This window comes from Lutra lutra, chromosome 4 (assembly GCF_902655055.1).
Source record: "Lutra lutra chromosome 4, mLutLut1.2, whole genome shotgun sequence".
Lineage (NCBI taxonomy): Eukaryota > Metazoa > Chordata > Mammalia > Carnivora > Mustelidae > Lutra > Lutra lutra.
Genome location: NC_062281.1, coordinates 49,860,453 through 49,872,910, shown reverse-complemented (window position 1 = coordinate 49,872,910; position 12,458 = coordinate 49,860,453). Strand labels below are relative to the sequence as shown.

At 37.9% G+C, this 12,458-nt stretch overlaps 2 pseudogenes; one reads left to right on the top strand and one right to left on the bottom strand.

The window, feature by feature from the left end:
- The window catches only part of LOC125097255 (40S ribosomal protein SA-like), a 100,409-nt pseudogene that overhangs the window by 62,721 nt on the left and 25,230 nt on the right, over positions 1-12,458 (bottom strand).
- LOC125099425 (uncharacterized) lies at positions 11,468-11,544 on the top strand (annotated as a pseudogene).

Genomic DNA, 12,458 nt, shown 5'->3' with positions numbered 1-12,458 from the left:
ACTTTGTGCAGGAAGCTCCCTTTTCCTACCTTCTTCTGCCTGTAAAAACCTTCCATTTTGTGTGGCTCCTTGGAGTTCCTTTCTATTTGCTAGATGGTATGCTGCCCAATTCATGAATCACTGAATAATTTAGACCTTCAAATTAGATCTATTAGATCTTCAAATGTACTCAGTTGAATTTTACTGTTTAACAATGGTTTAGGTATATATATATATATATATATATATATATATATGATCTCACTCTTAAAAAAAAAGTATATAGAACTTTCACATCAATGGTTTCACCAAGGATTTATCTTTATGTAAAATTTAGAGAATCCATTTCCAGACACTTCAGAGAGGGAAGCATTCAATAGTAACTTTAAATATTAAGTGATTTTTCCAAACTAAGTGGAATAAAATTGAAAACACTTCAAATAAATTTCAAAAAGAAATCTAGAAAAAGGAAAAAAACAAAGATTAAAATATATCTATGGAGACTTGATCAATAGGCTCAAAGTCAAGCAGAAATAAAGTCATTCTCAACAATAGAATAAAAACAGCTTTTAAAAAATGCTACTTATCAAAATCCAGATACCTTTTTATATATCTTCTCCCAAAGATATGAGAAATAGCAAATGATCTAATGGGTGGGAAAATGAGCTAATATTAAGTTGCTGGCTAATACTAATTTTCAAGGGGGACATTATAGGTTATTTTTTAAAGAATATTGGTCACAGGGTCCTGGGATCAAGTTCCGCATCAGGCTCTCTGCTCAACAGAGAGCCTGCTTCCCCCACCCCCTCTGCCTGCCTCTGCCTACTTGTGATCTCTGTCTGTCAAATAAAGAATATTGGTCCAAATATTAACGTTTAATAATTAGATTGATAGGGACGCCTGGGTGGCTCAGTTGGTTAAGCAGCTGCCTTCAGCTCAGGTCATGATCCCAGCGTCCTGGGATCGAGTCCCACATCGAGCTCCTTGCTTGGCGGGGAGTCTGCTTCTCCCTCTGCCTCTGCCTGCCACTCTGTCTGCCTGTGCTCGCTCTTGCTCTCTGACAAATAAATAAATAAAATCTTAAAAAAAAAAAAAAAGAATTAGATTGATAAAGCAGTGTCCGTTTTTTGGAACTACGACAATCAGGTTAAACATTTTGCTGACCAAAGTAGAATGATCATTTATGGGATTTCCTGTGGAGCCAATATAAGTATCAATACGTTTCCTTGGACAAATCTCAAGGCAGGAAAGCATCAATGATGAAAAACACAAGTAATATATTTGTGTCTATTGTTACAGTTGAACAAGATCGACACCAAATGGTATAATTTCAGGCCTGTGAAAGGTTAGAGTGTAGAGAGGAAATTTGGAAATCTGGCCAAAATAATTCTCCTTAAAGCCTGCCAGCAGAAACATAAATCTCCACTATTACCCTCTATTTGATATGGCGCTTTGAGAATCCTGCACTAAACTGTGAAGCTTGGGGAAAAAAAAACAAAGTAGGCATATAATTTGATAAAAGCAAGCCCTCTCTACCCCAAAATATCTCCACGGCTAGTCTCAGATTTTGTACCCCATAATTAGATGTGCATTCTTTCTGTATCCAGAAGGGCTTTTGTGTTTTGTTGTCTTATGCAACTGGAAAACATTCCTGGGATGAGTAAATCTGTCAATTAACACTTTAGAGAGAATTAGTACTAAATAAGGGAGTGAGAGGTCTGAAGCAACACTAAAGGAAGGCACTAAGCAGGGTACACCTGAGCCAGATTTCAAATACTTCTCAGCTGTTCCCAAAGCTTTGTAAATTTACACGCATAATACTATTAGTAACAATAATTAATGCTAATTGAACACATTCTATGTGGCAATGAACCAACTCCTCACATGGGGAGCAGATTTGAAATTTTCCAGTCAAAATGCTCTCGGATGATCCAAAAATGCTTCATTCCTTTTTCTAGAATTGAATACAAATCAGTATGTAAGCACCTATGTCCACTAACTGAGGAAAAATTTAAACATGCCCAAAGTAATTCCAGGCACTTCTAATTCTAAAAGAAGTCAATTCAGAATTTAATCTCAGTCAGTATAAACTTTCAACCTCTCCCTTGATTTTATCTTTTCTCCATTAGTGGTGTGAGATGAGGAAGGCGCAACTCAGTGCCTTCCTGTGGCGCTCAAAGGCCTCCACTGTGAAAGTACGGTTTCTCTAGCCTGATTTTCTGGCTCTCAGGTTAGTGTCTCTATTATAGATTTTAACTGGCCATTTGGAAACTTAAAGTTAAGCAATACTTTGTAAATCTAGGCTGAATCCTCCATCCCTATATTGACTCTAACAGGGAAGCCCGGGGCCAGTAGGTAAATCCCAGGAAATAGCAAGAACGCAGAAGGTCTCTGTTAATATTACACAAGGATTCTTCCACTGCACATACATTATTTTACTTAAAACTGTCCATGGTTTTAATGGCTAGTGAGTGAAAAATCTGGGATTTTCCTCAAGTAGAACTGACGGCAGGGTCTGAGACTTACTTAGCCTTATTTATACTCTCGCTCAGGGAAGCAACAAAACACCATCCCCAGGCAACCCTCTTGGGTCCCCTCCTTCTTCAGGAGCTTTGGTACCCTATCATTTAGCAAACTTCACTATCACCCAATTTAAAAAAATTTTTTAAACCACCATCCATTATTAACACCTCAATTTTTATTTCACTATGTTTAATGACCGGTTAAGTTTGAAGATCTTACCAAGGTCTAGGACACAGAAAAGCAAAGAAAAGAGGGGGAGAAAAATACCATGTGTTACTCTTAAAGAGAGACCCTAGAAATATGCTAAAATGGGGGACCATGAAAACCTTCTTGTCAAAGTTAGGTACTCTTCAGGGATTGTATTTATTCAAGGAGACCATTCTCTAGGGGTCTCTCATAAATATATTTTTTAAAGCTTTTATTTATTTATTTGACAGAGAGAGAGAGATCACAACTAGGCAGAGAGGCAGGCAGAGAAAGAGGGGGAAGCAGGCTCCCTGCTGAGCAGAGATGACTCCCCCTGCACAATACTGGGCTCAATCCCAAGACCCTGAGATCATGACCTGAGCCAAAGGCAGAGACTTAACTCACTGAGCCACCCAGGCACCCTCGTCTCTCAAACTTTTGCACTGGTGTGCAGAGTCACTGATGACTTCTGTTCTGGTTTGTCTTTCAAGAATTTTGTATAGCAGGGGCGCCTGGGTGGCTCAGTGGGTTAAGCCGCTGCCTTCGGCTCAGGTCATGATCTCAGGGTCCTGGGATCGAGTCCCACATCGGGCTCTCTGCTCAGCAGGAAGCCTGCTTCCCTCTCTCTCTCTCTCTCTCTCTGCCTGCCTCTCCGTCTACTTGTGATCTCTCTCTGTCAAATAAATAAATAAAATCTTTAAAAAAAAAAAAAAGAATTTTGTATAGCAAACAGCCTTAGAAGATAGAAGTGGTGTCTTCCTCTAAAGAAGGCAGGTTTGTTTATGGTCAAGCATAATAAAGATAATGTTTCCCTCAGGGCAAAAGTTGTGGAGGTTTGTTTGCAGTGCATTTAAAAAGATTTAGGTTTTCTTAGCAGTGACACAAGCTCAGTGCCTGTACAATTACCTGGGCTATTCCACTTCCCTTGTGACTTTGGGAACAAGGGAAACACACATAAACGTAAAGCTTATGCTGCTTTTTTGCTGTGAGTAATAGTCCTTTGTCTCTGATCCAGGAGTCCCATGTCCTCTGCCAACATCCATGAAATTGGCAGGCTAACCTGTGAGCTTGCAAGAAGGGTAAAATCTCAGATCATTCACAATTCCTGACACACACAAAATCTTATTCTTGACTTAAGGTAGCTCTTACTATAATGTTATTCTATTTTTGGCCTATGAATATCTACCACAGATTATAAACTGTTTGAGAACACCGTATCAGACGACTTAGGCAAAGTTGTGAAGTGGTAACAAACAATCTCAAGTATTAGCAACTAAACATTGGAGTATTGATAAACATTTAACAACAAGCTCTCCAGGAATCAAAGTCTTGATTTGTAGTATTTGGCAATTTCCAAAATGTAAATACTCTCACCTTGGCCAATTTTAAGCTACTAATATGGCATTACCTAATGCAGAATTGGGAGGAGAAGAGTACAATCATTTCCCACAAGCCAGTACAAGCCAACTCTAGGACACCACTGGCTTTGAACAACAAAGGCTTATTTCTTGCTCATGGTACATACTTTCTGCAGTTTAGCTTCTATTCTGCCTAAGGTCATTTTCATCCCAGGATATAGGCTGAAAAGGTGCCTTTATTTGGGACAGGCCAATCAGTGGTAGAGGTAAAAGAGTAAGAGTGGAACCATGGGATGATTCAATGATTCTGCTTGGAACTGACATAAGTCACTGCTACCCACATTTTACTGGCCAAAGCACATCACTTGAGCAAGCATGACATCAGTGGGTTGGGAAGCAGGCTTCCCCCGTCAAGACAGATCCAGTAAGGAGGGACAGCAAGTATTTTGACACTAATACAATCAACAAAAATGTGTCTTGTGTCTTACTTTTCTTTAAATTCACATCACCCAGGATAGTATTTTGCACATAGTTAGTACTAGGTTAATGGTAAGACTAAATAAGCAGTTAGTGATCACTGAGTTTTAATAATAACATTAGAAGGGTAGGCTAAAATGTTTGCTGTAATACAAGCTAATACTGTGATTTGAACTTTGTTTTCATTTTCCCCAATATCTTCCCAGAGGATAACACAGCCCTATCCAAGGAATGCAATATAGTACTTAAAACCGTTCTACATTAAAGAAAAATTTCTTGAACCCAAACTTTGTGACAGACATCATTTGGGAATTGTGAATAGATGGCAATATGAAGAAAACAAATTTCTTGCTCTTGTTGAACTTAAAATCTCCCAGGAAACATACCATAAGCAAATAAATAAATTTTTCCATTATATTATATAGTATACATTATATAATATATGGCATATATCATATGCCATATATAATAGCCATTCCATGATAAATTCAGTGAAGAAAAATAACAAATATTTATGAACATTTATTTATTTATTTAACCCATTATTTATTTATTTATAACCCATTTATTTATAACCCATTATTTATTTAGATAAATAAATAAACATTTATTTATTTAACCCATTATTATTAACATTTATGAAATCATAGCAAGAGTACAAAGGGAGGACCACCTATATTGTCTTTGTTTTAATTAGTAATTAAACCTTCATTTAGCAAAGAATATGAAGAATATGAAGTTGCACAGATTAATGACATGTATAAGTTGTGAATTTGATAAGAATAATTTTCCTATTTGTTTTTATTGTTTTGATCATTAACTAATATTTATTAAATAATTTATAATGTGTTTTCATAAATTTTATGTGGGTTGTACTTGACTTATTGTTTCTAGTTTTTAAAAATTTAAGCAGTCTGCTTTTTTGGTTTTCCTATTTCATCTTTCTTTTCAGGTTCCTTTTATTTTGGGGGATCAGCTTTGCGTTTTTTTTTTTTAAGATTTTATTTATTTATTTATTTGACAGACAGAGACCACAAGTAGGCAGAGAGGCAGGCAGAGACCAAGAGGGGGAAGCAGGCTCCCCGCTGAGCAGAAAACCCCATTCGGGGCTCAATCCCAGGACCCTGAGATCATGATCCGAGCTGAAGGCTGAGGCTTTAACCCACTGAGCCACCCAGGCGCCCCCAGTTTTTCATTTTTGAATTTCTATCATGCTTTCAACTTGTCCTCATCCTTAAAGACCTAAAGAATAAAAAATACATAATTGTATTCAATGTACTCATAATCTGAATTTACATTTTATCCAAAAATAAAATAAATATAAAAATTAAAATTATTTTCTTTCATGTTTTCAAAAGTGTTCTATTTTTTCTAAAATGTTTAGAATTACCCATTAACTTTATTTTTTTTTTAAGATTTATTTATTTATTTATTTATTTGACAGAGAGAGAGAGAGCACAAGCAGGCAGAGAGGCAGGCAGAGAGAGAGGAGGAAGCAGGCTCCCTGCTGAGCAGAGAGCCCGATGCGGGGCTCGATCCCAGGACCCTGAGATCATGACCTGAGCCGAAGGCAGCGGCTTAACCCACTGAGCCACCCAGGCGCCCCACCCATTAACTTTAAAGGGCAAAATTGAAAATTGTGATTAATGAACATAAAATTTTTAGCTAATATTACATAAGTAAAGCTAACATTTGAGTTTTATTTTTCAAAGTTTTAATGAAATCTTATTAAATTTTTGTCAAAGAAAAAAAACTATTTGCAACTTTACATTTTATGTCTAAAGCCAATGTAAAGAACTAATATCATGCTTTGTAAATTATATTTAGTTCTCTATACAAATTTAGAATTAATATAAATTATTTAATATTGCAAATATCTCTCAGGCCCCATATGCAATTATTGTTCCCCAGGTCCCACATGTCATTTTTCTGAACCATAAATTGGAACACGAAAACGATGCAGGGCACTATTGGGAAGTAGTGTTTCATTATGCAAGAATTTATTGTATCCATGCTAGCTGAGAGAAAGGATTTGAGAAGTTAATGAGTCTTAAAATTCTTCCACTGCCTCTTGAAGTCACGTCAGTCTCAGATGTTGGCAACAGCACAATCTGCAAATATTCACAGCGCTCGCGGCATACAAGTTGCCTTTTATTTTGAAGACACAGGTAAAAAATGTGGACAGACATTTCCTTGGGGCCTGAAGATGTAAGTTTTAAGAGTGTATGTTTACGATGGGGCTGTGTTGTGCCAGTGGTGAGATCTGGCTCCTCAGAGATAAAGATTGCCTGTGTGTCCTTTCAGAAATCTATTTTTGTGCTTTTGTAATATAGGGGCACCTATAAAGCATGGAACCATGTAGCAGAGGTTTTAGTAAAGAGTTTAGATTTTATTTTATTTTATTATTAGTTTTTAAAGATTTTATTTATTTATTTGACAGAGAGAGAGGTCACAAGTAGGCAGAGAGGCAGGCAGAGAGAGAGGGAGAAGCAGGCTCCCCACTGAGCAGAAGCCCAGGACCCTGAGATCATGAACCGAGCAGAAGGCAGAGGCTTAACCCACTGAGCCACCCAGGTGCCCCTAGATTTTATTTTAGATGGATAATCTTTGGGGAGTTTTGAGCAAAATGTGACCTGATCTTATATCAATTTAAAAAATATTTTTCTGAATGCAATGTGAAGAACAGACTATTTGAAAGCTATTGCAATGGTCAGGTGTTAAATGAAGATGGTTTAGACAACAGTGATGAAGGTGGTAAACGTGGCCCAATTCTGGAAATGTTTTAAAGGCAAAGCCCAAAGGATTTGTTGGTTCAAACCTCCACATTTCTAAGATTATTTTTCTCCACTTTGAAAGGGGATCATCTTTAAAGTTTGGATTTATATAAAGAGTAAACATGATAGTCCATGTAAAGTTACTCTTGTGAATGTCTGGTATATAATATACATATAACAAATATTAACCATTAAATTACTTCTAAGTTATCACCTAATAAAACAACTTTTCCCAAGTATCTTTTTCAGGCCTCTAGATTTTTCCATACTTATCTTTTTATAATTAGGAACCCATTGATGCTCTTCTTTTCCTTTCAAATATTCCTATCTACCAGGACTTTGAATACCAAAAAGTTTTCCAGTCTCAGAAGAATGAAGACAAAATACTGAAAATGATAGGAGATGGGTTTATGTCTACCAGACAGAAGATCTTAATTTTCACAGGCAGTTATCTATTCTACTAATTACCGTTTAATCTGAAACTGACTATTGCATCCTAGAGAATACTATTTCATTAGCAATTCATTAGTTTTTTTTTTTTCTCAATCTCACCTGTATGCATGAATAAATCCACAAAAATAAAAACTAATCTTCTTGTCAAGAGACTCATAATGATCTTTGCCTAACTGCTCCAGGAACCATCTCCCTTCTTTTTTTTTTTTTTTTTTAAGATTTTATTTATTTATTTATTTGACAGGGAGAGATCATAAGTAAGCAGAGAGGCAGGCAGAGAGAGAGAGGAGGAAGCAGGCTCCCCACTGAGCAGAGAACCTCATGTGGGGCTCGATCCCAGGACCCTGGGATCATGACCTGAGCCGAAGGCAGAGGCTTTAACCCACTGAGCCACCCAGGCGCCCCATCTCCCTTCTCATGAGAAAATATTTTGCACTGAATTACAGAGACCTTATATTGGATAAGGCCTATATATGCTATACACCAGTGCACTGGAAAATTAGACCTAGACTACATTATCACAATATGTTTTACAATTAGTTGAATTGCAAATAATTCTTTATATTGAGGTTCTGAATATATTCTTTCGGTATCATAGAACTAAAGTTGTCTTTTCAAACAGAAGACAAATTATAAAGTCTATTACAACAAAAAACTGGGTCTTTGGTTTTAACAGTCCTATCACTAATTATGCGGTCCAAAGGAGATTTGCAAAGTATAGATAATTTATCAAAGCAAATAAGTGGATATGATAATCAAAATGGTTGCCACCATAGTCATTATGATACAGTCATAGCTAAATAAGAGGGAACTTCATTATTTGTTTGTTTATTTATTTTATTTTTTTTACTGCAGCATTTTTAATTTTAATTTTTAATATTTTATTACTTATCTATTTTTTGGAGAAGAGGGAACTTTAAACTTTGTGAATAATAAAAGCAACTGGCCCTTTTTGTTCAATTCAGTTTTTGTAAGGAAAATACATCAGTCAGAAAGGCACTAAATTCTCAGGCAAAAACACCAAAAAAATGACCCATGTTATTGAGGGGATAATTCTGTTAGCCCGTGAGACAGACACAGAATTGCAGAGAAGAAAAAATATATTTAAAAAGAATCACTGGGGCGCCTGGGTGCTCAGTCAGTTGAGCTTCTGCCTTCGACTCAGTTCATGATCTCGGGGTCCTGGAATGGAGTCCCACATTGGGAGCCCGCTTTTTCCTCTCTCTGCAGCTCCCCCTGCTTGTGTGCTTTGTCTCTCTCTCTCTGTGTGTCAAAGAAATAAATAAAAATCTTAAAAAGAATCACCAGTGATGCATGCTTTATTTTTATTTTTTTTAAAGATTGTATTTATTTATTTGACAGACAGAGATCACAGAGTAGGCAGAGAGGCAGGCTGGGGGGTGGGGGAAGCAGGCTCCCCACTGAGCAGAGAGCCCGATGCGGGGCTCAATCCCAGGATCCTAGGATCATGACCTGAGCTAAAGGCAGAGGCTTAAACCACTGAGCCACCCAGGTGCCCCTGCTTTAATCTATTTTTAAATTATCACAGGATATCCTTCTCTGATGAAGAACACTGACTTTCATGTTTCATTGCATTTAGTGCCTTCTTAAACATATATATCTTATGCTTAACTCCATGAAAGCATTAATACTGTTTCATAAATATTGATTTTTATCTATTTCTTCTACTAGATTATGAACCACTTATTGAAATAAGGAACACTAAAAAAGGTTCTAATAAAGATATGAGTGGCTCAATTCTGGACACATTAAATTTGAGATGCCAATGAGGTAACGTAGCATCTTATTTTACCACATAGAACTTTCAACTCCCAGACACAGTCATCTTTCTTTGTATGCTGAGAACACATCTCAGACTATTTTATATAGTAGATGTTCAATAAATAACTGTCAATTGACTTAATCACTAATGAAAATTTCATTTCTGAATTTTAAAGCTCATTATTTCATTATGCAACTTAATAGAATTTATTCTAGCATCCTGCTTTCAAAGAAAGAGATCACATCATGCTCATGATATAAAGTAGATGATCTCTTGGTATCATCTTTGGTATCAGCAAAACTAACTTTTGTTAACAGAATGCTATTTTCACTTTGATTACACCATCGAAAGAAATGTGTATTTCAAGAGGTCAGTGTTCATGCTAATGAACATTGTTACACTACATGTCAAAAAGTGCTGGGCCAAGTTGTATGCATGCAAACAATCTTCTGAGAAAGGAAAAGGAAATAGAGAGAGGAAGGAGGCTGACTCAGTGGGAGGCTGTTTGCTAATTAGTAAATACGGGCTGTACACATATTGAGCCATGCGGCTGTTTTTCAAAAAAGCAAAGTACATGGAGAAATTTCAGCTGTTTCCTGAAAATATGCTCACTCACACTTCCGCAATACAGAGATTGTTTATGGCCTATTAGAACTGAGGACTTTGTTTTATCAAGAAGAAAGAGAGAAAATGGGGAAGGGGGAAGTAGGTACAGGGGAGTCATCTCAGAAGGAAGCTGAAAAACAGAAAATGTTTGTGGCCAAGGGCTTGTTCAACAGAAACAAGTAGATGTGATTTCTTACCAGAATGGCACAGTCACATTTTTTCTTCTCAGAACATTTGCAAAATCAGAGTTGAGGACAGAATTTGGGTGTGGATGTCGTGGGAGGTCGGTGACAGGTGTTGGCACTCAGTTAAGTTTTCCAAGTATGTTTAAAACGTAGACAGTTTAATCAAGAACTGTCAGGATCACCAGGGCTTAGACTGTTGTCCAGGCCCTTAGCTCATGACCATGTCACCAAGTTCATGGACTTTTGTTTATTTACTCAATAAATATTTACTGAGAACATACCAAGAGCCAAATATTGTTCAAGGTGCTAAGAACACAGCAATGGGGGGAAAAAACAGATTAATGTCTCAGCTCTAAAGGAATTTATATTTTCCTAGGAGGAGACAGGACAACAAGCACAGAAATAGGATTTTCTGATGGGTGATAAGCGCTGCAAAGAAACTAAACTAAGGTGATGTAACAGGGAGTGACCTTGACAATCAGTAGAATAAAATCCTCTTCAAGGTGCCAGACTGGCTTCATTGGGGTGTGACCCTTCATAGCCCCTATGGGGATCACGGACCACTCAAAACCCAAGTCTGTGCAGAAGACAGTGTATTCATCCCTATGGGACAACAGTCCTGAAGGCTCCTAGACCTACACTGGCTACAAAAGGCTCTTCATGATCCAGAAGCAACTGCTGTCCTATAGCTCTGAGCTGCTCTGAAATTATAGGCCTCTTTCAGCAGATGCTCCTGACTAAAATAACTGCTCCCTCCAACCATGCCCTGATTTATGGCCGGTTTAGTTTTCTTGATTGCCTTCGTGTTGTTGATATCAAATTCCACTTAACCTTGAGCCTCACCTCCTTTCTCTACTGCCCTACCTAGACTATCCTGCTTTCTTTCAGCAACATGGCAAGCTTGCCTAATCCTATCCTGGACCTAACTCTGTCTAGTTGTAACTTGGATGAAACTTGCTACTGACATGCTGCACAATGATGACATCCTGGCAGAAGCTGGTCTTTGCTTTCCCTGTGCCAGCACCCAAGACTTTTGCCAACCTGCCTATTCTCACAAATGCTCCAGCAAGGCTTTTGAAATCTATACTATCTAGGATATTTTGCCAACTGAGGTTAAGATGTTATGCTTTGAATACCTGGTGGAGCTTTGCGCAGTGGCAGTATCGTAGCCAATGAGGTTTATCCGAGGCGCGATTATTGCTAATTGTATACCTGGTGGGGGAGGGTCCTGAGTAAGATATCCAAACCAAGACTGCTGATTGGCAGAGAAAAACTCTACCCATCAATACCAAAAATATCGACCGTCTCAGAGGCATACCTCAGGGCACTAGAATTCAAACTAAGTGACAGAAAAGTCTGACTTAGAAAGCAGTCGTGGTAACTGGAGCAGGGCTAGCAGATCTGTGCCAAAATGGCTCCAGGGTAGGACAGAGGCTCATGTTAAACTGAAGTTACTCAGGAACAGAAACTAAGAGCCTTTTGAAATAAACCTGGCTGCCTAAAGGAGAAAGAAATGTTGGTACGGATAGAAAGACACAGAGAAGAGAAATGGTGCTGCCTGAGAGAAAAAAATTTTTAAAAGGTGGCTTCTCTGAAGTTGTTTTTTTCCAGCAGTTATGAGGCCTAGTCATACTATCTACAGTTGGATTATGTGAGATTCCCACACAGCATTCAAATAAACTCCCTTTCTCCTGGTCTATTGGGAAGTTTTTTCTCAGCACCCTAGGCAAGTATCCTTGGAGTCAGAAGCTACATAGGCATTTCAGGGTATCTCAAACTCTTTGGTATAATGATCACTGCCCTGGCCTAATAAATCATTGGGAATTGTTCCCATGCTACCTGCGCTACTTCTACCTGTGCCCGTAGGTATACCTCTCAGATGGTTGACATTTTTTGGTACTAATGGGTAGTTTCTCTCTGCCAACTAGCAGGCCCAGAGTTTGGATATTGCATTCAAGACTCTACCACTAAGCATTCAAAGCATAACATCTTTGGCCCAAATGTGCTTTGGGTTGTTTTTCTCCGAGTTATCTGTCCAGTCAGCTGTGGTGACACCCTAGAGATAAGGATGTTAAGACCCGTGCTGTAAACCTGGCAACCATGGGTGTGGTCAGGGGAGAGTTTTTCTTAGATG